The 27389-nt window shown below is 45.2% G+C and overlaps 1 long non-coding RNA gene across 1 annotated transcript; it reads left to right on the top strand.

Annotated features, from left to right (window-relative positions):
- Window positions 1–10182: 10182 nt before the first annotated feature.
- On the top strand, window positions 10183–25327 carry LOC125946523 (uncharacterized). Its single transcript, XR_007467641.1, has 3 exons — window positions 10183–10305; window positions 14326–14410; window positions 25198–25327. It is a non-coding gene; the product is annotated as an uncharacterized LOC125946523 (long non-coding RNA).
- The last annotated feature ends 2062 nt before the right edge of the window (window positions 25328–27389 follow it).

Genomic DNA, 27389 nt, shown 5'->3' with positions numbered 1-27389 from the left:
AAAATTGGTGAAGCTGTCGGCGAGTCCGTGAGGGAAGATGACATTGAAATTTGCCATCGAGTGACTACAAAAGGTGGTTCTTGCCCACATATTGTTGTACAATTCAACAGCCGGTCAAATTTAGCGTGACGCAGTATTAGAGAAGGCGAAAAAGACGCAGTTTAACGACAGCCAATATTGGTTACCCAAGAAAGACTTTTCTCTATGTGAATGAGCACCTATCCCCGCAGTTAAAAAAGCTACTTGGACAAACTGTTGCACGCATGAAAGAAGTTGAATGGAGATTTGCCTGGTCGAAGGGTGGCAAAATTTTTGCGCAAACGGATGAGAAGTCGCGAGTGCTTCAGATAAGAAGTGAAAGCGATATAGAAAAGATCGTCTAAACTCGTTTGTTGAGTTCCATCCTAACAAAAAAGACAACAATATGGCTGCAGATTTTCTAACGCCATACGAGTTATGTCTATCGCTGTCCGGAAGGGAACGCCACATTTCGTTCCTTCATGTCAATGCATAATGAGCCGGAAACAAGGAAGGCGAGACAACGATACTGCTTGAACCGTTTGAATTCTCTTTTGATGTCATCATGGTTTCCGAAACCTGGTATCGCTACGAGACTTAAGTTCTTCGTATACCAAGTTATGCTACTCCTTTCTTGAACCGGGGTGATAAGATGGGTGGTGGGGTTATGCTTTTAGTAAAGGATCTGTTTCAGTGTGAAATAGTTGAGCCTTCTTCTATGATTACTGATGATTACGAGGTGTTGACGGTGAAATGTAGTTCGGAAATTTTTTCTGTGATGTACCACCCTCCCAAATGCAACGTATCTACCTTTCTTGTGTTTTTGGACACTCTCCTGTCGTGGGCCAATGAAAATGATTACCACCTTACTATCGGTGGAGATCTAAATATTGACATGCTCACTTCCAGCCCCCAGTGTCTTGAACTTTCAGATAACTTGCATTCGAAGGCATTTACAAATGTTATAAGAGAACCTGCTCAATTCCATGCTCATTCCTGCACACTTATTGACGTCATTATAACAAGTAACATAAATGCACCTATTTTTGCTGGTGTTCTTAAAACACATATTAGTGACCATCTACCTGTATACGTAACTTTAAGCCAAAAGAAATTTAAATTGAAGGATGAAACGCCACCACCTCCAAAATCCCAGTACATATGCCCAGGCACAATTGATATGTTTACTACATGTATATCTTCGATGAAATAGGACGCCGTTTTCTGTGAAACCGGTGCAGACACAGCGTATTATGTCTTTATTGAAACTTTCATAGAAGCCTATAACAAGTGCTTTCCAGTCAAAACAAGAAAGCGGCCACGTAAGGCAAGGAAACCTAGGATTACTTCAGAGTGCCTTATAGTTATAAAATTTAAAAATGCACTTTACGAGCGCTTCTTAAAATCTAGGGACAAAGAAGACCTTGAGACAATAAGAAAACACAGAAATACTACAAATTCTCTCTTAAGAAAAACCAAACTTGATTATTTCAGTAACCTCTTTGACCCTGAAAAAAACATCTGAAGCCATCTGTAGAAAGTTAAACATATGCTTAATCCAAGCTCGGACAGCCACACATACCCGATTAAACATACCGTGGACAACGAGATCCTCGCTGGTTATGACCTTTCCGAAGCCTTTAATAAATTCTTTACCTCCATTGGAGAGAGTTCACATGAGAATAATTTCGCACGGTACATGCGGTACATGGGCACGCATATAATAGAAAGTGCATTTCTGTTTCCGGTAACTACAGAGGAGCTTATGGCTCATTTCATGTCCCTAAAGAACAGCAGGTGTTGTGACGCTGATGGCCTGGAAATTTGGCCAATTAAACATGTTATTCATATTGTATCCTCTGTCTTAGAATATATCATTAATTTAATGTTTGCATTAGGCACTTTTCCTAGGCGTCTTCAGTTAGCCAAATTTTCTATTATTTTCAAGGGTGGAGACAAAAATAACATATCAAAGTATCTACCCTTTTCTACTTTGCCAGTTTTTTGTAAACTAATTGTAAAAATAATACATAAACGAATAGTTCCATTCTTAACCAAGCACCACATTATGACGCCTTTTCACTTTGGTTTCACAAAGCAGCGTTCAACCGAAACTGTTCTACTAACGCAAAAAGAAATCATACTAGATGCGTTCGGAAAGAAAACATATACAGGTGGGATGTTCGTTGACTTCTCGAAAGCCTTCGATAAAAATAATCACATTACACTAATTAAAAAACTAGACCACTATGGCTTCTGGGGTCACTTTTTAAATGTGATAAAATTATATTTGAAATACCGACAGCAAAAAAGTTGAAATAAATGGCTACGCGTCTAATTTTAAAGAGTTATCAAATGGCGTTCCCCAAGGTAGTAATTCTGCATGGGTCCGCTACTTTTCAATACTTATGTAAATGATTTGGTGAACGTAGATAATTGTACAGCGTTCACCATTTATGCAGATGACACAAGCTTGTTTTTTAGAGACTGCGATTTGCATAAACATGTGCACAAAGCAAACGATGTCTTGAAATCACTGAACACATGGAGCATAAGTAATTCGTTTATTATAAACACTTCTAAAACAAAATCACTACTCTTTTGTACCAAAAATAAGCCCATAAACTGCGATTTGACCCTAACGATTGGCCCGGAAACAATTAAAATTGACCTTATAGTGACAACACTGGTATTGATTTTTCATGAAAATTTGTTATGGAACAATCAGGCTGAGCTTGTTCACTCTAAACTTTCTCGTGTCGTAGGTGTCCTTTCACGTCCACGCTTTCTCTTGCCACAAAGTATCAAACTTCTATATATTTCTCTATTCTTATCTACACTAACTTATTGCTAACTAGTATGGGGCTCCACAACGGAAAAGAACTTAGGCAGAATATATAGACTACAGGAAAAATCTGTACGCATAATTACAGGCGCTCCACGCGGTGCACACTCTAAACACATTTTTGAAGGCCTATACTTGCTACCAACGCCTGACATTTACAATTCGATTTTACTTAAGAGATATCGTACTTGCAGAATAAATCATGATTCTTTTCTAAGACTTAGCGCATTTAAAAACATGCACGTGCCCGTCTAGCTCGCGAGCCTCTGGTGATTGGAAAATCCCTTACACACGTACCAACTATGGTCGCCAAATGATGAATTATTTATTGCCACAAACACTAAACAGGTTTTCCACAAAAAATGAATGATAGCATTGTTTTTCTACAAACATATTTTTTATTATGTGCGTTTCATAACAAAAGCGATATAATACTGAAAGACATGTTTACTACTGTATTATAAGTACTTAAGATTTCGTGTTGCTGCTTGCTATGTGTTAAATGGTGTGAAAGCCCTTGTCAAGCCTTGATGGCTTTTTGCTTTCACCCCACTGCATCACTGTTGTGACTGTTGTACTGTCTCATCTGGTATTGAAAAAAACTGATTTGATTTGAAAATGGCGAGGGTGCAACCCAACTTTAATGTGGAAGCTAGGCAACCGCAGCAAGCAACAATAGTGAAGCTAACAAAGTTAGAAAGAACGATGTTTGACGGCGATAACATTAAATGACAGAGATTTCGGCGCCAATTTCAAACAGCTGTGTTGAAAGAACCGACTTGACTGAAAATCGAAATTTACGTACTTATGTCATCACTAACCGGAAAAGCGGCAGCTGCCGTCGCGGGACTACAATTTTCCGAGAGCAGCTATGGGAAAGACATCGATATATTTAGGCAGCGGTACGGAAAATATGACGCGTTGTTAGAAATACACATGAACGAACTAAGCGGAATACAGCAGCAAGCTCCAATGACCATAATGATTTCAGAAAGCTGTCACAAAAGGTGCAAGTGCACATACGTGGATTGGAATTCTTAGGCTTGAAGAGCGAATCCTATGCATCGATGTTGCTTCCTTTCCTGAAAAGAGCTTTGCCAGTGGATATGTGCATTGAATTCCAGTTAACACAAATAGAAGTGATCAGTAGATCTTCAGCACAAGGTCAGAAATTGGCTTCTCTTGAAAAAGATATCCTTAGGTGCTTGATGAAATACATACAAGATCAAGTAGAATACAGTCAGGAATTGTCCCCAGAAAAGAAAGAACGCTATGGCAACAGAACTGAGAGTAAGCAGCCGACAAAAACTGTTAATTGTCAAAGTACAGCTGCAAAGGCTTGCATATTTTTGCGAGAATACTGCTAATTATACTGATGATTGCAGGAACACTACGCCTTATGAAGAGAAGAAAATGAAGCTCAAAGAGGCAAACATATGTTTCCGCTGTAACAGGCCTCACCATACTGCTAAAATATCTGAGGCAAACATTAGGTGCAAGTTATGTCGAACATGGCATGCCTCGTCTATGCACCGAAGAAAGAACTGACAGCACAGTGTACAGCAGCTACTCCTGGGGAAAGTGAAAATCAGGAAGAGAAAACGTCTTCTCGCCAGTTTATGAACATCTCATCAAGTATTTTTCTGCAGATTGCAGTTGCATTAGCTGGAGGTAGAATTCAGCCATGTTATTTTCATGTGCTGCTGGATACTGGCAGGCAAAGATTATTCATACTGTAAAGCCTATCTGAGAAACATGGCTGTAAAGTTAAACAAAAGAAAAACTCACGATATGGTTGTTTGGAGGAGGTCAAAATGAAAGAGTGATGAATTTGGTTGAAGGTTAACTAAAAAGTGCCTAGAGTAGTGAAGAAGTGTTATTGGAAGCACTGGGGGTGGACATAACTTCAAAAGAAAGATTACCGTTCCTGGCTATCTCACTGCAAAAGAAGTAAAAAGAGGACTGACTAAAGCTGGCTGATGGTTTATGTAGAAGCACATCATGCACGGAAATTGGAATACTTATTGCATAAGATCAATATTGGCAGGTGTTGACAGGCGGGATCCGAAAACTATAAGAGAGGTTGACAGCGGCAGACACCACATTCGGCAGGACATTACAGGGTCAAGCTAAGATATCAGCAATAATAACGGATAATCATCCGTAATGTCACTTAACGTCAACGTGGATAACACTGACATACTGACAGAACTCAGACATTTCTGCGATATTGAAACACTTGGAATAAAGTGCCCTGAGAAAGAAGCCAAGAGAAGAGAAGCAGTGATTCAGTACTTCAGGAGGCGCTTAAAAGGCACAAAGGCAGAAGATAGACAGCTGGTGAAGACGGTAATTCATGGATGTCTAAAGTGCCACTAATTTGACGCCAAACCGCTGCACCAAGAAACAGCCCCACTTCCAGCTCACAAGCGTCAACGAGTGACAACCGTATGAATTGATCGGTGTAAATTTCGCGGGTCCATTGCTTATAAAGAGACGATGAAAGGCACTACAAAACAGTATGTTGCAATATTATTAGGTGCTACTACACGAGATGTACTTCTCGAAGTTGTGGACAACATGCCAACAGAAGCATTCTTACATGTATTCCGAAGATTTACAGCGAGACAAGGCCTATGTTGCACCATATACCATGAAAACGCAAGGACGTTCAATAAGGCCAATAGAGACATCAATCGTATGATTAAAGAACTGCAGGAAGAAGTCTCCAAAAGAGCAAGTGAAAAGATCAAATAAAATGGAAGTACATCGCAGAAGTTTAGAAGAACTTCTTGCTGGGCGAGTTGGTGCATAGCTGTATCGGGAAGCGTTGCGCGTACAAACGGACAAACACAGGAAAAAGACGTGAACGGATAGAGCGATGCCTTGTCAATCAAAAAAAGAGAAGGAGCGCACTTGCCCGCTCATTGCATTGCTTGCAAAGGTTGTGTGCCTATGTTCCATAGCATTAAGGTTTTAGGCAGGAGTAACGACAAAACTTTCCGAGAACTTTTAGAAGCCTTCTATATCAAGAAAAAAGGCGATACTTGCATAAGTGACACTTCTGTTACCCTGTATCGAGCGGAAAATAATTTTCTGCGCAGCTGCTGTTGAATTGAGGTGGGCGTGATTTGCAACCCTCCCCCTCCTTCTCCCTTACCCCCTTCCTTTTTCGGGCACGTGTCAAAGCAGTCTACATAATGTGGCTTCTACACTAATAAAAAACCAGTTGAAAGTTTGCGCTCTATCCGTTCACGTCTTTTTCCTGTGTTTGTCCGTTTGTACGCGCAACGCTTCCCGATACATCGCAGAACAAGCGCCTTGGTAGGGAGGCTTTTATGAAAGGATGATACGAAGCATGATATCAGCAGTGAGGAAAGTTATTGGAAAAAGAGTTACAAGAAAAGAGATACAAGCAACCGCAACTGAAGTGGAAGCTGCGCTTAATAACAGACCGTTGACCTATGTATACACCGAACCGGATGAGCCTCTGGCTATTGTAGTGGCTGATATAGGTGGAAAGTATCACATCAAAGAGAGTACCGAAGATGAAGAAAAGGTCAGCATGGAAGAAATTTGGTGAAATAAATAAAAAATCACGAAAGTTTGGTGGAAAAGATGCAAAAGGAAATATCTGAAAGAATTGAGAGAGCAGTGTAAAGGAAGAAAGCAAGAAACGATAGTGAGCCAAGGAGATATCGTTTTGCTCAGGGCACACCCTCTGTCATGAGTCGGACGCCGCCGGTACACGAAACAGAAGACGACGAAGATCGCGGAGCGTTCCGAACGGCGCGAGCGCTCGAGGCACGTGAACCGAGGTGTGTTCGAGGCAGAAACAAGGCGAAGCAGCATTATCGAAGTGGCTCTTGGACTGGAAGGTCGCTTCGTCAGCTATGCTCTGACGACGGGAGTGCAGAGAGCCCGGCCACGAAGCTCGTGACGCTGGCAAGGCCCAGGCGTGGCTGTAGACCTCGGAGACGTCCGGGCGAAGCTCCTGGGACCAGTTGCTGCTGTTCAGGGTGGTTCCGATCCTCTTCGCAAAAATTCCTCTTCATCGGCCGAGCCCGATCAAGCGATAATCACCGGGACACCGGGCCGCAATGCCGATCGACGTAAGGCGAAGAACGCTTCGCGAAGCCTAACCCGGCAAGTGACACGTCAGCGGCGGCTACCGGGGCACCAGCCACGTATTCGGTCAGGTCGACGGAACCGCGAATCGTCGGCGCTTACGGCACCCGCAATACTCCGAACGTGCACGACGTAGACTCAACGACAAGAACTTCAAACCGACGGTCCGTAAGAGCCCACATTTCTGCTTTGCGGCGCAGTTAGGCCGGGGCTAGGGTGGTCAGACTTTGATGAGTCAGGGCTAGGACTGACTTAGAGACTTTAAGACGGAGCTAGACACCGAAACTGAGACGGAGTATTGTTTGTTAGTAGTTTGTAATTAGTCCGAGTTGTGTATTTTACATTGAGCGAGCATCTTTGTTAAATTATGGCTTTAGTTTTGTGTGCCTCGTGCTTTTACCGTCCTTGTACATATTAAATCCTTGTTTGCTGTGCTGCAGTCGTATCCGTCCTCCCTCGAGGGTAACGCCTGTGCGCAACTCTCCGGCTCCCAAAGAGCAGCTAACACACTCCTAGAACCTGGCTAAGGTCATTGAAGTATGTTCTGGAGTCGACGGGAACGCGCGCTCCTATCTCTTAAAAACCAAAGGAAGATTCGTTCGGAGACCTGTACATCTTTACACGCTTGAAGGTTGTTTCCACTGATGAGAAGGAAACTCTTCGCGGCCGGAAGCTATATATTGACTCATTGAAGCGGACAAGACTAGAAAGAAGACGACGGTGGGCACCAAAGGCGCGCGCGGTAAAAAAGCAATAAAAAGAAAAGAAGAACCTTGATTTCTTTCACATCGAACGCAGCTGCCTCGCCTCGTTTCTGCGACAGTCATTCCATATTTGTTATATGACTCATCACGCCATCGTCGCTGCGTAGCAGTTTGATCGTCCTCATCACTTCATAAATGTCAACCGATTGTTGTCACACAGCAATAACAGTGCCACGTCATTCTATTGACGTCATTGAGTCCCTGTGATCCTGTTTTAACCATGCTTGTGTTATTCTATAGTTTTCATGGTGAGGTGCCATCATCGCCAATATGTTGTCGTCAGTTACTTTCAGACACCCGTTATCATACCATTGTTGTCGTTGCGGTAATTTAGTTAGTATGCCCATTTTTACAAGTTTATACGGCCCATAAAGTTGCTACCCTTGCTCGGTATAGCTGCCCACTAGTTTGCTATCGCAATCGATGCTTCGCCTTTAGGGCGAAACTGCTACTTTCTTGTAGAGCTGTTCGAAGCAATGGCAGATGGCAACTGCCAAATAGCTATTCTTTAGGAAATTTGGAACGTAGAACTTGTTTCACAGCCCGTATCTCACAAAACACAATGCGCGCATCTGTGTATGATGGAATGGGATCTTCATGAGCTGCTTTTGTTCGTGAAAAGCAGGAATGAAGTAATTTTTGTGGTCTGCGCTGTCTCTAAAACAGAAGCCAAACAGAAGTTTCGATTTCCATTTATCTTGCAAGAATTCCATTTTGCTGCAGGCAGTCCCGCTTGTGCGTATGAAAGTTTCACTATTTGTATTTTATTTTGGCTGTGGGACATTTATTTCATTTACTTGTATTCATACGGAATAGATTCGCCGTTTGTTATGGTGTTCGGCCTACTCGCGAAATCCACAGAAGCTGGTTTCTCATGCTACACAATTCAATTGCACAGCACTATCATATGACCAGTCCTGGGTGCAATAAAATCAGGGCCACTGTGATTTTAGGAGCAGATCTAGGGGTTTTTAGGGCACTGGGCACAGCCCACGACTGTAGAAATTACACAGGCTGTGAATATGTATAATTTCCCTTTCTTTTGTTGAATATCCTCAGTCTTCACTTTTCTGTCCCGCCCTTCTATGGAAGGAGGAATAAGCATGGTATTTTGCAGCGATGCGCGATGCTTTATTCTATACTAGTCTTATCATCCACCGCTCGCGCCCGGCTGATCCTGTTGATAATGTGAGCAGACCGTCGCTTTGACCACTGACAAAGCGCGAAAAGCGCGAAAAGGCATTAGCATCGCGAATGCATCGCTACAAAATACCGGCCCACCCCTTTCGCACTTCTCTGCCTTCCTTTAAAGAAGAGCCCATCTATTTCTATAATTTTTGGACCTTTTCCTACCGACTTTTCCTTCGGAGAATAACCAAGGTATTCGTTTTTCTTCTGACTGATTTCTTGTGAACCGCTTCCAAAAATACAATATTGGCAGTTTTTTTTCGTAGTTTTTTTGTTTTAGTTTTAATTATATTATTTGCTGCTTTCCAAATTGTAAATGGGCAAGGCCACGGTACCAGTCGCTATAAAGTGGGATATTTCTAGGAAGAAAAATTAAGCGTGCTTTGGTTATTTTCCATGCGGCACATTATCGTTGATGCGGCAACGAAAGGATACCAATTAGGTGCTGGCGGCAAAGTGTTTTTCTTAAGCCACGTGGACGCGACCGAGACCAACAAACACTCTTGTTTATTCGAGCTGAAGAAACGTCCAAAAGCAGCATGATCAGGCATTGATCATGGTGGCCGTCGTCGCTAACCCCACCTTACTTCACTAGTCATGTCATAAACCTTGGGGAGACATGTTTCTGCTTATTCGCGCCAACTGCGTAAAGAAAAAATTGCATTTATGGAAAGCTGGCGTCCTCTTAAACCACAGCATTTGCAACAAAACAACCAAACGATAGATAGTCGGCTTTGGGACTCGGCATATGTTGGAGAAAGGGCAAAGTTTGATATTTATGATAGATTGACGGCTGTTTACTTCTGGCATGTGATGAACTTAGATTTGGTATTTTTTGCTTATTATATTCATCATCAGATTTGGCGAAGCGACTAGAGTCTATACTCACTTTTTCTCTGCCGGCAATGGTGGGGGAGGGGGCGGGCTGTTCTATGAAGTTCTGCTGACGACCGTGATTTTTGTTGGGCCTACGGCATCATGTATTGTGTTCCTTGATGGGATTAAAGTTTACCGCTCAATGACATTAGATCATTTTTCACACTGAATTTTGTTTCATAATGTCAGAACTGACGTCATTGACAATATTGTGGCGTCAAGGCAAATCGCAAAGCTTGCTATCGCCATTTATCAATAATATTATGTACGATCATCACGCTCACAGAGAAAAAAAAAGTGTGAGTTTTTCGCATGTATTTTTTCCAGCGCTCGCATGCAGCAACTGCAGTTTAAAAACAGTGTGCGGTCGTATTACGAAGCTATACAGTCCCCCTCCTTGATACAGAAACTGTAACAGGTTCGTAAAAAGAAGTTTTATAGTAAATTGTTTTCGACCATACGGACCCTCACTGTTATTTTTCTACTGTAAGTATGGCTTATGTTTTCAATAGGTAGAACAATTTACTCGACGATGTAATTTCAATTTACCGTTAAGATACGTCATGTGTACCTACTCAAGACCTGAGTAGGCACACATGTCTGTGTGAAGGTATTTTTGGAGCTATACATGGCTTTGTCTGAAGGTATTTTTGCTCGTCCAGGTTGAAATTTGCCACCGGCGATGTTGACGCTGCTTTAGGTAAAGGTGTGGCCGTGTCTCAGCATATGCACTGCTTGATGATTGTCGTATGGTTATTTCCGGCCAACAAGCACTTTCTGAAACTGGCATTTAATATATCTATGCGCCAACCCCCTTGGCCGTATAAATATATTTGTCGAAAACCGGCAAAGAGTAATCGCAATACGCGGCTGTTGGCGTTGGCCAACATGTATAGAATATTTTTCTCTGATTCCACGCCTGCAGTGAAAATTACATCCACGTACTTACGACGTCAAGGCCTCCCACTTTCAATTGAAATATACGCAGTGCTTGCCTTCATGCACGCACAAACTAATGACTAAATACCCGATAGTCGTTAAAGTTACAACGATAGCTTATGTAATACAACACAAGTTCCTTGGTGTACCCATAGGCCGTGAACTATCGTGGTCAAGGCACGTCACTGCACTGAAGTCAAAACTGAAGGAGTTTTGTCCTTGTGCTTCGGGTGGTGGCAAGAGCAAGATGGGGCCCGTCGGAATAGTCACATCTTCAATTGTACCGAGGCCTGTTTGTAGTCTATATCAGATACAGCATGCCGGTACTCTCGAACATCAGACCCAGCTGTGTGCGGACGTTAGAGAGCATACAAGCTCAAGGATTGCGCACGTGCTTGGGCCTACCAGGCTGCACCTCAACCAATGGAACCATCGCGGAAGCTCGGGCTTGTCCAATCAACGTATATATGCTCTACGAACCTCTTCGAGTGCACCTATACGCTTGTTGACCTGACATAGGCAACATCCCCTATCAGCAGTCCCTGCCACACACCCAAACTCCAGTTTTTCAAGAACTATATTGCGTCATGAAAACATTCCGCCGGTCTGATTTTTTCCCCATGCTTTCCTAGAGCACATCCGTGGGTCCAGCCTAAACCACTTGTTAAACTTCAAATCCCTGGGATTACGAGGAAGTCCTGTGTTTCATCCATTGGCCTTAAGCAACTTACGCTATCGCACATTTTTACAGCATACAGTGGTACTTCACACGTGTATACCGATGGCTCTGTTACCCCATGCGGCTCTGCCGCAGTCCTTGTCATCCCGCAAATGTCCATCGCTCGACGGTTTAAATTAGACCACAAGTCCACTTCAACTGCCGCAGAACTTGTTGCTATCCATGAGGCAATGCAATTCCTTGCAAGAGAGGCTCCTCGCATATGGACTTTATTTTGCGACGCCAAACCCGCTCTTCAAGCCATTGAGTGCGTTAGGAGACAAGGCCCTTATTATATTTTAGCTCTAGAAATCGCAGAGCTTCTCGATATTGCGACCAAAGCGGCCACCACGTGACCTTTCAGTGGATACCTGCACACTGTGGCGTGATAGGAAATGAACAAGCAGACGCTGAAGCTAAAACTGCTGTAAAAAAAGCGCCAGAAGAAAGGATTGCGTTCTCACGAACAGACACGAATGCCTTGCTTCGGTGCGTTATGCGGAACTGTACACTTGAGCACTGGACCAATCCTGATCGACGACACAGGCGACTGCACAAATGGGACCCAGAAATGAAGTTCCGCATGGTTCGTAAACAGAAGAGGAGCATAACAAGTATGTACACCGGATTCGTCGTGGTGTTGCAGTCACGAGGCGTTACACGCATATCATCGGCCGCAGTGACACTGGTCCCAACTGCGATCACTGCGAAGTGCCAGAAACACTTGAGCACATATTTTGCTCATGCCCAGCGTACGCGCGAGAACGGCAGAGCCTCATTTCTACTATTCAACGAGTGACTAAAATAACAATATCTGACGAGATTGTATTAGCTCCTTGGCCTGACCCCAACAGCCCAGCTGTGGTCATCGAAGCGACTATCGCCTTCCTTCAAGCCACTGGACTCGATGCACGAATATAGTATGACCTCACCGTAATGAACATGTATATACGCACCTCCTTATCTTATCATAATTATTTATCGCCCCTTTTATCCCCCCTTCCCTTCCCAAGTGTAGAGTAGCGGGCCAGAGCAAACTAACGTTCAAGCCGACCTCTCTGCCTTTCTTCAAATAAACCTCTCTCTCTCTCTCTCTCTCTCAGTGCCCAGTAAGGCCGGAAGCTGCTCACATGTGCCTCACGAAAAATTTTTTTACTATACGTCGCTGGTATTGCTTCTTAAATTTTGAGTGCAGCTTTCGCACTGATTATCACTTTCGCAATTCATTTTAGGAGTGAATTAACTGTTTCACACCAATTAATGCTAACAGAGAGAGGGACATAATGGAAAAAAATGAAGTTAGGTTGTGGTCAATAGTGAGTACCTTTCTTCTTCTCAACGTTCGGTGAAAGAATATTATGAGTGCCAATGTGTGTTATGCACATTGCCTTTAGGAAATAGCGATACAATGTCTCTATTGTACAAAAAGTGTCGCCCTCTGTACTTGTCATGACGTATTGTGTTAGAACTGAAACAACTGTGAATAAAAGTGGCGCTTACTTATCTAACGAGGTGCGCTTTTTAATGTGAAAGCATTATATGACTCATTACGCGAAAACTCGTTGGCATCGGCGTGATTGCGACGGCGCATAGATTAAAAAATGCGCCAAAATATACCCGGATTGAAATCAAATTTTTAAGGGAGATTCCTCTAGAGACAGTAGATTAATGGCTAAAAATGAAACTTAGGTGGTTTTCAATCTAGTTGGAAATCGAACCCAGGCCTCCGGCGTGTGGGACGTGCGCGTTTCCCCGATGCCACGGCGGCTTTTTTTTTTTCTTTCTTTATTGCCTTTATTCAATTCACACAGAAATACGGTGTACAATCATATCAGCACATCAAGGGCTGAAAAGGGGAAGAATCAAAACTCGGGCGTGTACATCAGCCCTTCTAACCTAGGAAGCCAGTCTGGTTCGGGTTCCAGAAGTTTATACACTTGAACCATTCTGCTAACAGATTCGCGAAAGTAACTCCTTATTGGCCGCGCGTCAATATCTGCATGAGGATAGGCCATGGAGCATTATCATGTCGAATGGGATGCCTTCGTCGTTACTGACCGGTAAAAATCTAATGCCGTAGCTATCTATAGGTAAGTCTTTTTTTAAAGTTCTTTGAAGTATGTCCCAAAAGAAGTAACCTCCGGAACAATCTAGAAAAACGTGTTCAATTGTCTCTGGTTTCCTACATATAAAACAGTGAGTGCCACAAGGTACGAACATTCCTTTGTCTTCCATATATGTCTTTACTTCTAGCGTATTAGTATGCAGTTTAAAGAGGAAGGTTTTGACACCTCCCCTAACAGGCATGTTTTTTACCCTTTTTAAGATGTCTTGACCTGGACCATCATTGTATTGGGTTTTATACAGGGGAGTGGGAAGAAATACATCACATAAGTCTTTGTATAGTTTTTTCCGCCAATACGCGACAGAGGTATTCGAGGGAGAAATGATTTTGCAAGATACGACACGAAAGGTACACTTCTCTCATATACCCAGAAATGCTTCCTGGCATATTTTCTGACCACACAATAAAGTTTGGCAGATGTCTACCTAACGACGCCATGGCGGCTCCACACGTCTGGCTTAGTAAAGGTGTGCGAATAGATTCCGTCATTGGGCACGTGACGGCGAAGATACTGAGGAGGAGTTGGTGCCGCAATGTGAGTGTATGATATGAGCGCGTACATGACGTTCCGAGGTCTACAAACAGCATAATGCTGTCGGATTCCAAAACGTATGCAGTCCTAAGTGTCTCTCCCAAATTTCATTCAAAATAAACCACACAATGTCGCGCGGTGTCTTACAATCGAATAAACGCGTTTATTTTCTTTCTCACCCTTCTTCTTTAGCCCCCGTATGGAATACTACCAAAGCACAGGTCTCAGAATAGCGGTGTACACACTGATTGCTTCGGTCATCTGCAACTACGTCCAGGTAAATGCGCCCACTGAGTACTAAAGAACATTTTATATTTACGAAGCCCGTATTTAAGTATATATCGATTCGCGCAATGCCTTTTGTTTTCATAACCAATAAAGAATAGCCTTCTGTCCGACACCTTATAGGTAGACAAATATGAATTACTCTGACACAGAGTATTTTAAATTGATCTTGGAAAGTGCCAATTTTCATTAAGCTAGCGAGAGTGAACAAGGGAACCGAGGTGAAGTTGGGGAACGCTACTGGCCTTCAGAATCAGAATCGATTTTATTGAAAGTCAGTAAAGAGATTACAGGCTGTTAGTACAAAAAAGGAGGTCCCGAAGTCAAAGACTTTAATGGGACCTCCTTTACATTTTAAACATAATAAAGTACAGATTACAGCAGTTGTGACACATCGTGAACAATTTAAACATAATGAAATTAAAACATAATATTTACAATTTAAACATAATAAGGTAGAGATTACAGGAGTTGTAGCACATCGTGAACAAGAACTACTTACAGATTTAAGCATAAGTAGGTTAAAGAATTAAGCGTTCATAGATAGGAGGCATATATATAAAAAAACATTGTAGTATAATTTGCGGAACACTAAGAGTGTAGAGTATAAATGACTGGACGTACATAATATAATTCTTAAACTCAAATACATGTGCATGACAAGGACATCAAACATGAATCAAATTGCACTACTTTGAAAATTAAATGAAGGCACACTGAAAGAATGGCTATGAGTATAAACTAATCATCAGTATTAGACAAAATGTATTCTTTTAGTTGTTCCTTGAATTCATGAATTTTAAGTGTTTTTATATCTAATGGTAGTGTGTTCCAGAATGGTACGGATGAAAAATGGGCGCTTTGTTTGCCATAATTATTATGTATTTTGGGCAAAATGAAGTTCCTGTTTTTATGTGAGTTATTGATCTGTTCGAACAGAAAGGTGCCGAGGTTATATTTAACTAATTTTGCGACTGGGAGAATGCGGTTAGTTCGTAAAAGATATGTGACGTTATGGTCAAAGGGGCTAAATGTAATTATCCTATTAGCCTGATTCTGTAGTATTTGCAATGAGTTTAATTGGCTTGCGTATGTGTTTCCCCAAGAAGTAGCGCAGTAGTTAATATGTGAATGAATTAATGAGAAGTATAAGGATAGTAATATTTGATAGTTAAATATGTGTCGTGTTTTTAGAAGCACCCTAATCCCGTAGGTAATCTTATGTTTTACATTTGATATGTGTTCAATAAACTTGATATTTCTGCCAACTTCTGGACCAAGATAATTACAGGAAAAACTTGAAGGGATGGGACTGGCACCAAGAAAAATAGGATGACTGGAATGAAGTGTTCGTTGATGGGAAGTCAATAAAACAAATTTTGTTTTGGCGGGTTTATCTGTAGCTGGTTAGTATGGCACCACTCCAGCAGGCTGTATAAATCATCATTAAGGTTGGATATTAGAGTTGGAAGACATTTATTTAAGTTGATGATAGTAGCATCGTCTGCATAAAGTATACATTTAGAAGAGGAACGACAGTTAGGCATATCATTGACATATAATAAGAATAAGAGAGGACCCAGTATGGAACCCAGGGGCACGCCCGTGTTAGTGAGCATCGAGTGAGCAAAGTATCTTTGTCTAAATATATCCCACGGCAGGACATTTCCGTGAGGCGAAATCCGATAGAGCTTCATTCTATTGTCTCCGAGTTATTGGGAAACTTTCGTAGTTGTGCGGTAGATACGTTCACAAATACCATAAGTAGTTTCCACCGAATGGCGAAGCGCGTACATCGGTAGTTTCGTTTAGCGTTGAGCTCCAGATCTCTTCTAAAGATACCGGCCGCCACATTTTCGCTCGATGCAGCACATAAGGCAACTGCTGTTGAACCAAAGGAAAACGAAACACAGGGGCCTGGAATTCACCAAGGATTTAACAACACTGCATGACGTGATAAGGATTACTGACAATGGCACTGGATGTACCACACTAAGATGTTGCATGAGATGGGACCGTTAGAAAACCCTCATTGGTGGGAAGCGCCCAATCAAATGTTAGACAACGTTGGTTTAAAATTTATTGTCCCTTACATTCAGACCATGACATACACACAGCATCAGAACAGATACGCTATTATGTTTACAGTATGCATGCCCCCAATCATAATGCCATACCTGGAAGGCAGAACGTTGTCTTGGCGACATCGAGCCAATTGAAAGTAGTGCTGATTGTTCATAGACTTCACTTCGTCGTTTTGTGTACCAAACAAACACCACCTCGCTGGTGATCATCTAAGCCTCCATTTACCTCTCCATCTATATCTAACAGTGATAACGGCTCAGTACAACGAGGGTAGCGCTATAACATTCGTGCCTCCAGCGCTTTTTATTCATATTTGTTATTGCAACAAACTACGCTGTATTATGAACTACCAATTCGATTTCGACATGTTAAATTCATCACCTTAGACATTCGTGGGCTTAAAGAAAGGAGAAAAAAAGCAAATGTACAACAGAAAAAAACATAGTCAGTGTAAGGAACGCAGCGACTGCGCGTCCGACTGTTGCGGTTTATTGAACCAACTGGTATGATGGCGGCTGCGCGAGCCATCGTCCTGCGTTTCAAACCTCTTCTTCTATAGTTTTCAATACACTCCCGCGGCTGCTTTGCGCGTGTGCGCTTTCAGAACGTAGACACGCTGGAAAGGACGTCGGTCCTGCGGGTCGATAATCAGTACTACTTATCAAGAACGGCCATTTTAGAGCACTTAAATACATCTGGCCCACAGTGCAGTGAAGAGGGGTGGCACATAGATACTGGAGTTAGCAGATGACGCTGGATGTGCTGGAAGCATGTCGAACGTGGCAGAGGTTATAGAAGTCGGTCTTATAGGAAAGAGACGATAACACATTTGCAGGAAACGACGGTTGCTGTCGGAGTTTCTGGCGCTTCGAGTTGGCATAGGCAGAGCAGTGCGCGGAATTAGATCCAACGACGTTCACAGATGCGGGCGCTGTATTGAGGAATCGTAAGCCAACAACTGGCTGAATTCGGGGGCTTAATAGGACTTCGGTATAACGGGAGTGCGGTACGAAGTCCTTTGATGGAAGGGCGGTTCTTGAAGGAAGGTGAGGAAGGACGGCGAGATGAAAGGACAGGTAGGTTTTCCAGGAACAAGGCAGGCAAGGCTGTGGACCTGCCAGTAGTTACAGTAAGCCCTGAAGGCTGGCTACTCCTGGAGCACGACATTGCGGTCGTCCAACTTGCCGAATCTTTTTCTTGCGACGCTGGTCGTCGATGGGAAAGCGAACGCTGCTCCAGGCCGGCTCACCGCCTTTGTCGGTCTTTTTGACGTGAGCCTTGAAGTTGCCTCACTTGCGGTCCAGCTTGTAGCCGAAGATGGTCAGGAAGCGCTTGAACAAGTTGGCCATGTCGGCCAGGGTAGCGGCGGACGGACCTCGCGCGGCGAGGCCTACGACGAGGGCTCTGTGGGATCTTTAGACGCGAAGAGCCTCTTCGGCGGAAGACTACCGTAGTCTGAGAGCGGCCAGCTTCGTTGCTGAAGGCTTGACGCGCTTTCGTTGCGCTCGCGGCATGTTTTCTTCGGCGCAACACATGCATTCTCTTGTCGTTTTCCGAGTGTGCAACAAAAACGAGACGAGCTGGCTGCTGTGGCGCCAGCGGTTGCGGTTGCTGCTGCCATCTCACCAGGATGGAACGGAAGCCCATGAATCAACCGACGGCGTCCGAGGGATGGCCGGAGCCACAGTGTTGAGAATGTCGCACACTTTCACTTGACCGTGGCTGAAGTAGAAGTTCGAGTCGTCAGGCGTCTCCGGCGGTGGTGGACTTGCCGTTGTCGGCGCGATGTGGCCTTGTTGGTCGAAGAAGGTGAGCCTTTTGGCCGGTAAAATCGGCGCAGTAGCATACGATCGGGTCGGGGTTTTCACCCATGGTCGGGTCGCTGACGTTGTGCTGTAGCTGGTCGCGGGGCTACGGTTTCGAGCGCTGATTTGCCGGTGATGGCCGGCCTCCTCACTGCGGTGGTGGTAGGAGGAGTGGTGATTCTGCAGCGGCAATTTCCGTGTCTCCCACACTTTGTTCACGAAGTAACTGAGAAGAATGTACTTCTCACTGTCGAGGTTGGCTTACATCCAGTGAGTGGCCTTTGACGTGCGATCTGCGCACGTTGCGCGTTGACTGGTTTGGCCTAGTGCAAGACTGTAGGGGTAGATGAGCGGTTCAGCAACTGGTCTCTTGAGCATCCTCATCGACTGTGACCTTAGTATCTGTCTTGATTCAGGTGACGTCACTCTTTTCAGGGGCTGTTTTTCGACTTCTCTGTCACAGTCACTCGTCCCTCGGTGGTTTTCGTGGAGCCCACTCTCTTGCTTAGCGAAAACGCTGTTTCTAATAATGGTAGATTTCATCATGTGCTTGTAGTTGTTCTCTGGAACTTTAAACGAATGGTCTACCTTGGTGTACCGCGCTGGCGACTCGTTCAGATGTGGCGTGTCGTCGTGGTCGAACAGGGTGGACTTAAATTTCGACCATGGGCTGGAACGAGGCTGACTGGGGTAGTCGACGTTCGTTGGTGTCTTCTCGGTGTCGGTGATGCCTATTGCACCAAGTTGCCACCTCTCCGTCGGGTCAGCAATGTCATGTGCTGTTTGCCATTCCGCTCACACGCAAGGAATAGGGCAGATGCGCTGGAGTTCCAATTAGGCAAGGCATTGGCGGGCCTTACTGGGTAGACGCCTTGCACCAGCCAACCGAAGACCGTCTCGACCGCGCAGAGATCGCTGCTTAGACGTTCTATTGTTCCGGTCACTATGCGCCAATAGTAAACTGATCCTATAAGGACACTGATTGTCGGTATCGCCCGATCGCCCAGTCGATTCTCATCTGCGACAAACATCTTGCGTTCACACAACTGTGTTAGGAGATCTTGTCCGATGGCTGGAGTCTTCACGGTGCAGACTTGCGGTACCTCCAACGCGTCTACGGTGACGTTGCGGGAGTCGAACCGACTATGAAGTTCGAGCTTGACGCTTCGACAGCTGTAAGGGCGGGAACACTTAAGAAGTGCCAAACGTCCAGAGAGAGAGGTCTGCTGTCCCGAGGGAAGGCAGGTCGAGCCCTTTGGACAGGTCGCGTCGAATAAAGGTTCTCTGGCAGCCGGTGTCAAGCAATAGTCGAACTAACACGGAATTCTGTTTTCCGGCCGCCAAAACTGTGGCCGTTTGCATAAAGACAGGTGCAGACGTATCACTACTAGCTGGAGCACTTGTCACAGGCGGCTTGACACTTATCGTTGGATCATGGTGAACAAATGGATCACTGCTCTCCGGAGACGGGTAGTTGCGATGTTGGTTCCATATGGCGCAAAGTACGGAAAGGTGACATTTCGAGCATAACTTGCACTCGAGCCACGCGGCGTTGCGGCACATTCGTGCTAATGGCCCTCTCTGCCGCATTTAAAACAGCAGTTCTTTCCAGCAAGCCGGCGTCTGATGTCGTGGGCTGACAATTTGGCGTGGCAGTGCTTTATGGTGTGGTCACGGTTATCGCGCAGTACACAGCAGGGATGCTCGTTCGATGCAGATCCTGCGGCCAAGTCTAATGCTGACGGTACTGTGGTGGTAGACAAGGTCGGCATCGCCCTTGTCCCGCGGAGGTAGTTTTCGGTAGGCACCTTGAACGGGAGGCATGGCTCTCTTCTCTCCTCTCGACTTGCACCTGCAGGAACTTCATGACCTTTCGCACCTCCTCCGCACCTCCGTCACCGGGCTCAGTCTCCTTCATGCGTTGACGGTAGAGAATAGCCATATCTTCGGGAAGCGATCGCATAAGGACGCGATGAAGAATGACCGAGTATTATGATGCTGGAACCCCGAGGCTATCGAGGCAGCTTGTACGAAAGCGCACCTCTTCGTAGTGTTCCCGCAGCTGCGATACCTGAGAAGAGCGATCAAAGGTCGCGATGTCAAGTAAACACTCGACGTGGTCGTCAACGAGGGCGGTATGACGGCCGAACCTCTCTAGGAGCATTTTCACTGCTACAGCGTAGTTCGCTTCCACCAGACACACCCCTTCGATTGCACGCTTCGCTGTTCCGGTTAAGTAGGATCTTAAGTACGAAAGTACGGACAGCTCGCGGTTAGTGTGGATCGTGGCCTCGAAAAGTTCCCAGAAGCCCTGCCACTCGCGAAGTTCCCGGGAAAAAGGGGTACCTGTAGTTTCGATAGGGCAACTCGGTGTAACGGTGCTCGGGAACTTGCTTGAGTGGAGACGCCTTGGGTGGTGGTTTCGCTCAGAACGCCCTGTGTGGTGCTGTCTCCGGCTCTTGCAGCAGAATTGAGAATGAAGTAGACCCGGCTCATGGTGTTGTGGGTCTTATCGTGGTACTCCAGAGCGACGGTGGCTTCCGCCTCATACTCGTCACCGTCGTCCATGAGGTCGGCAATCGTTTCGTCGAGCGCTTCTAGCGCCGAGTCCTTGTCCTGCAGGTCATCCAAAATAACTTGCAGGTCGGATGACGAAGGGTGCTCGGCTTGTAGCGCTTCGGTAGCGGACGAGATGAGCCTTGTAGCAGCGGCTCGAAGTACGCCTCTGCTGCGTCGCAGCCGATCCATCGTTAGTGCAGGACGCCAGTCGTCTCCCGGGTTTCACGGCACCATAAATCAGCTGGGCACAAATAATAGCAATTATGTTTAAAGTAATCACCAACAATAAAGCACTTCCTAATAAACATGTGAATAGCTAATATTGTGAGTTATGAAGTTTTGTGTTCATTTTGCTGTTTTCAGAAAATATATGTGCGCCATATGTTTCGTTGCTGCAAATTAAAACATGCGTTTGATTAAATGGTTCCGCCACTAGCCATGATGTCTATGAGGGTAACAATATTTTGTGTACATGTAACGAAATGTCTTGCGGAAATTAAAAAAATTAAGATTAACATGTGAGAGAGACTGAAATTAACGAAAAGGATGGCTCAGTGGCATAAGCAGGAGTGAGGGTTCATGGCTGGAATCATAAAATAAACAACGAAATATAAAACAAACCACATGTTCATGACCTACTGATCAAGCGAGGCGCACGAACAAACTCCCATAAATAGTTGATAGTTGGCCGTGCTTCAGTCTGAGGGGGAGGCGTTGTCGATGCCTCCATCGAGGTAATGCCACTTCCCTTGTGTTTCTCTCGTACTATCCCGAGATCGGGACAGTCCCACAATAGGTTCCTGACAGGCAGACGAGCTCCCATGTCGCACCTTCTACCTGTCACTGGCAGTGACATCACGTATGGCTATGTCCCTTCGTCCTCGTCGTTTTCCAGGCATTGCCTCTCATGACTTCGCGTATTCCTTGAAGCAGCGCAAGCGCACCACTTAGCCAGGACATTTTCTGCGAGTGCTGCGCCTGTCCTGGTCTTGTACACCAGAACTGGCGCAGCCCGAAGAAGTCCCCTAAGAAAATAGAAGATGTCTGGCATTTGCACATCCAGATCCCGTTTTAATTGCAGTTTGAGTCGCTCGCGCTCCTCCTCTGTTTCCAGGCGCACATGAGGAAGAGGGACTTGGTCCAGGGGAGATAATTGGGAAAATAACTGCTCGCTCACGGCACTGTCTGCTGCACAGTTGCCGACGCTGCCCGAGTATCTCGGTATGCATGCTACTCGTACGCGCATGCTGTAATCCGGATGAAGGGATGCACCGAGGCCCCTAAAATCAATCACACACATTCCGACTCTTGGTGTCCCCGTCAGCGCCTTTAAGGCGCCAAGAGAGTTGGTGAATAAGACGAACTCTTTCTTTCTGTGGTCTTCCTCAATTTTCCCACGGTGTAAGTGCGAGAACTGAAGTGCGTGAGAAGAGAACCAGAACGTGTGTACACTTGTGCTTAAGGGGATGTTTTTGTGAAGGTCAATGGTGACAAGCTAAGAAACTTAGGGTAAAGTTTAAAATCCGTGACTGGTGTTTTAAGTTGTGCAGTTTCTGCTGAAGTTTATGTTATGTAAACAATATTGTTGTCGTACAACAAACGATTAAGAGACGTGGTGCTAAGTTAGGTGAACAGAGGCGCCTGGGCCTTGGACGAGCGGGGTTCCACTATGGCATCTGGCTGCGCTGCTCTCGTAAATACATCGCGACCAGTTCCTTGTTTGTGGCTTTCCCCACGTAAAATTTTGATGTAGGTTTGTAATCCCCCTCCAGCCCACGGACCTCCGCAGCGGTCGCCACATTGAGCTCGCTACCATGCCTGCCGAAGATAAAGCCCCATGAGCGTCGGCTACGACTTGTGAGACTGCTCCAGTCATGATGTTTACCCAGGCTCACGCCCCTGGTCTGTTTTCCGTCTTGCACGGCACTGACGTTGAAGGGTGGATCGACCATTAGGAACGCGACAGCACGTAGCTTTTTTTTTACCTTAGTGGTACCTGACGCGAGTGGTACTGAACCCATGAAGAGGAATTATCTAGCTGAGTTATTAAAAAAAAGTTTGCGAACTCTTCGGTGAACGGTTCGGCCGCATGGTCGCAGGTAAAAAACAACTGCTTCCGAACCATGTTCACAGCCCCACAGAGCCCTGTATCTCATACATACAAGAGACCCTGGCTCTTTGCCGCAAATCTGACAAGATGTCCGAAACAGACAAAGTGGCACATATAGTAAACGATATCATATGCGACGCCTTCAGTTTGGTGGTTTTCGGCAACCGTTTCTACTGCTGACGCTATCATCAAAGACTGCCACAGCTTTGAACAACCTATCAGGTGAGGTCTTTAGCCCCACATCGTGCACCTGCCAAGTAACACGGTTATGTCGACTTGTGAGTACCATTCCCGCCAGCCAATCCCATGTGACAGTGTAACTAGTGCCATTCGCCGCGAGCTCTCACCATCCCTATCCGCGGCGCCTTCTGACCTATCACCAGCCACGATTGCTATGATCCTGGACGCTGCCCGGAGGAATTTGAAAATATTGCTGTTCACTTCATGTGCTCTTCGACCCGCGTAAGCAGCATGTAAAACTTCTATCGCGGCCATCCTCGTCCCCGACAACCCAGCAGCAAATCCCACAACTCCTCTTAATAGCGCACCTCTGACGACAGGCCCACATGCTTCCCCTACTGCCACATTGGCCACATCTCTCCTCATTGCAGCAACCGTTTGCCAACTCAATCGCCGACATACAACTGTGCATATTTCCGTAAATCTGACGTCCCAACTCAGAATATTTGCTACAGCCGATTGCCGTCATTCCTACGTCCTCAGTCATAAGTCATTTGCCCGAGCACCGTCGCTCCTCGTCGCCGTCCATTCTCGCTAGCACCTGGTTGGAAAACAAGGAACTGCAGCTTCTGGAGGTGAAGCTGCGATGTCTACCATGCCCTGAGGTTGTCCGTGCACTTTTCCAACGAACCAGAAGCTTCCTGAATTGCTTGTTGAAGGCACTGCTGGGACTGCGCTGCTCGACAGAGCCGCCCACCTCTAGTATATATGCGCTGTCTGCCGACGACGAATAAGAAAGCTGCTTACTCCTGCACCAATAAATGTCCGCGTTGCGAATGGTGGTGGTGATCCTGTCGCCAGCATGTGTACAGCCCGCGACAGCATCAACGGCCGCCACACTGCTGTATTTTTTTACTCTGATTGATCATTGCGCGCACGACTTAATTGTCGGCCTTGGTTTTCCCCCGCATTTAGCTCTTATTAATTGACTGCTCCGCGGGCACCCTCTGGCTAGAACTACCTATTTTTTCGGATACTTATGATGCGTCCCGCAGGCGCTTAAGCCACACCAGCTTCGTTCGACGCCCGCCCTAATCGTTATCACATATTGACCTGTCGTTTTCTCCGCCCTTTCATGTTGGAGAGTATCTCATCAATCCACTGCCCGACATTCCACTGAAGAATACACAGTTCTGAATATCACGACCAAACTAATTTGCATCCCGTATGGAAGAACGTAAACTTTATTATCAAATCGATAAGATTTGAGTCCGGCGTATCTTTAGTGGGTCTGGCCACCCGCCGCGGACGCGGTTCCGAGACCTTGTCTCGAAGTGGCTTTCTCGGCTCGCTGGACGGCCCAGAGCTGCACTGTCAGGTTCGAGCTGGAAACTTCGTATGGAAACTTCGGTCTAACCAAGGACATTTTGCCTCAAAGAAATTTCCTCGCCCAACTTGAGCCTTTAGATGAACATGAGGTGGCGGCTTTCTCACCCGGTGCTTCGTCTGAGCCTACCAGGTCTCCAATGTCTGCCTTTTGTTGATTGCAAGATTCTGAAAATGATTGCGACGGACCTTTTACCTGAACAAGCTCCTCAATACTTCTACCCTGTGTTGTTTTCTTACAGGTTTGATTGAGAATTCGGCAATCGCTCCTTAGGCCAGACGGATGCTGTCACACATCGTATTAATAATCGGGGATACTGCTCCGATTCACAGTTAACCACATCGAATACCTATATCGGAACACCAGATACTTCAAACTGAGATTGTACTACAAACTGAGGTTAACAATATGTTCAATAGAAAAAAAAGAAAAAATGCAGCCAGTTCCACGAAGTGAAATATGTAGAAACAGCGCAGCTGTGGTCGTTCTGTTCCTGCAATTGTCACGTATGTTTCTTTTTTTATTAGCCAAGATTCCTTAACTATATCCGCGTTGAAGTCCCCAACGATGATGAATGAAGTGCTTCAATACCACTCCGATTTAAACCAAGTTATTAAATCAACTACGAACTCTTTTGCTTTCTTTACCGCTAGACCGGGAGCCCAGCGGACGCCGAGCGACGTCCATCGTGCGATGAGGGCGCGACGCACACACCTGCTATTATACCCCGGCGCCTCTACTCCTACTCTCCGGAGCACGATCCGATTGGTCGGCTCCTCTCCTCCCAGTGAGCGGGTCACGTGACCTCGTGATGGCGCCGTCATCGACGGCGCACGCTCGACTAAGAACAGCTCCGATGTTCATCAATGCCCCTTCTTCGATTCCGGGGACTTCACCAGTAGCGTTCGTTAAAAAGCACTGGACATTGCGCTATGTGTGGATTGCCGCCATCTGAACAAAGTCAACACACGCATAAGAGATACGGCCCAAAGGTAGAATAAGATGGACATCTGGGCTTGGAACAAGCTGGTTTCCAACTTGGTGTCGGGCCGTGCTGCTGTTATAAATACATCGTAATTCGTTCATTTATTAGTGTCTCTACACATGTAACAATATTGCTTAGTTGACCGTTAGAGGGTTAACGCGATGCAGTGGTAAACATCCACGGCGCCGCCATCTCTCGAAAACGATGTCGAGGCGTGACTTCACTGCGGCAACTCTTCTGCTTTACTGCAGACGTACTAGGTGTGTTTTGCCCATTGTGATGCGTGGTGAGCAACAACACCTTATACAGTTGCACGGTGCCCAGCTTTGTATCACTGATCAATCTTATCGTTGGAAGCGCATGCGGAATCATTTGCATTGGGTCTTTGCCCCTGCGCGCTGTTGAATTTCGCACTCCAATGTACTATATATCGTTTCAGCGTGAAGTGCGAAATAAAGATCTAAAATGTTTTGTATGGCTAATCTAAACTGCTAACAACTTGCAGTAGTAAAATGCGATGAGATTACTTTTCATGATGACCACCTTTCTGACACTTTGAATACTGCGAACGAAAGTCCACTAAAAGCGCACTTTATCCCCCAATATCAACAAGCGCAAACCCATGCATACAAGCACCTTCTGACGTGTTGCCAAGGTTCCCGCTGAGAATTGTACTGCTACGAAACTGAGGAACGAGCTAAGGAAAGCTAACGCTTTAAATCAATAAAAAAGACACCCACTTTTCTGATCAGAATATATATCTTTTGTAAGCAGCACAATGCTTTCTTCCAGCACCTATCATAAAAAGTTCCGTCGTTTACAAAATTAGTGGGCGCATCCTCAATGCGCAGAAGGTTTTCTCAGAGTTCTCCGCATGACAGATAGAGAACACACATATACGTGTGCTGTCACGTGGAAGAATACTTGCCGCTACCCTGGCTACAAGCAACGCATGAATATGCCCATGTGCTTGATGTCATCTGCATAGCCAGATAGCTACACTTTTTTCGGAGGGTCATAGGCTTACCTGGGATGTAAGTATAAGGTTGTTTTCAAAAGAAATCTTGCATACTTGCCTGCAGTATGAAATGAAAAATACCGTTGTTTATGCAGCCCCGAAATAAATGCTGCCATCAGTGAGGAAAACATGGATGTAAAATTTACCTCTAACCTGTCATGTCATGTCAATTACATAACAAGACTCACGTCAATTACATAACCAACATGTAAATCTCACACTTGACTAGCTACGGCGAAACGTAGCTAAAACGCCTTCTCCTATATAACTCCTTCATAAAACTCTTGTTCGCCGAAGTTCTGTTCTACCGGTTTGGTGTGGGAGCCGTCATTGACACTCTTATTCATACCTTGGAATCTGTTCAAAATCGCAGCAACCGTTTCATTCATTCAGTTTATGAACGCAGATTTAGTGCATCGTGCATGAGAACAGCGTTGGACCTTCCACTTGTCACGCAGGTACTGTGTCGTTGAGTTCTTTTTCATAAAATGTGTCACAATCTCCAATTAAAACTTAATCTAATTTCGAAGCCATCTTACTTATCAAACAGATTTGATCGTCAACACAAAGTACATGGTCCTTTTTCCCGTACAAAGTTCTTTTATGATCACTTTATTGCAAGCACCTCGCATGACTGGAACCATTTGCCCACCTCTAAGACCCAAATGAGCGATGTAATTACATTTATACCTGCAGCTGGATGGTGTATATAGTCTTAGCAGCCTGAATATTTTGTTCTTCACTGTGTATATTGTTTCCTGACATATTCCATACTGACACGTGTATTCATTTATCCTTATCTTGAGGACTGCAATTCTCCGCTAACAAAGTAATCGCTCAGC

This window comes from Dermacentor silvarum, chromosome 7 (assembly GCF_013339745.2).
Source record: "Dermacentor silvarum isolate Dsil-2018 chromosome 7, BIME_Dsil_1.4, whole genome shotgun sequence".
In the NCBI taxonomy this organism is placed as follows: domain Eukaryota; kingdom Metazoa; phylum Arthropoda; class Arachnida; order Ixodida; family Ixodidae; genus Dermacentor; species Dermacentor silvarum.
This window is presented reverse-complemented; position numbering and strand designations above follow the sequence as displayed.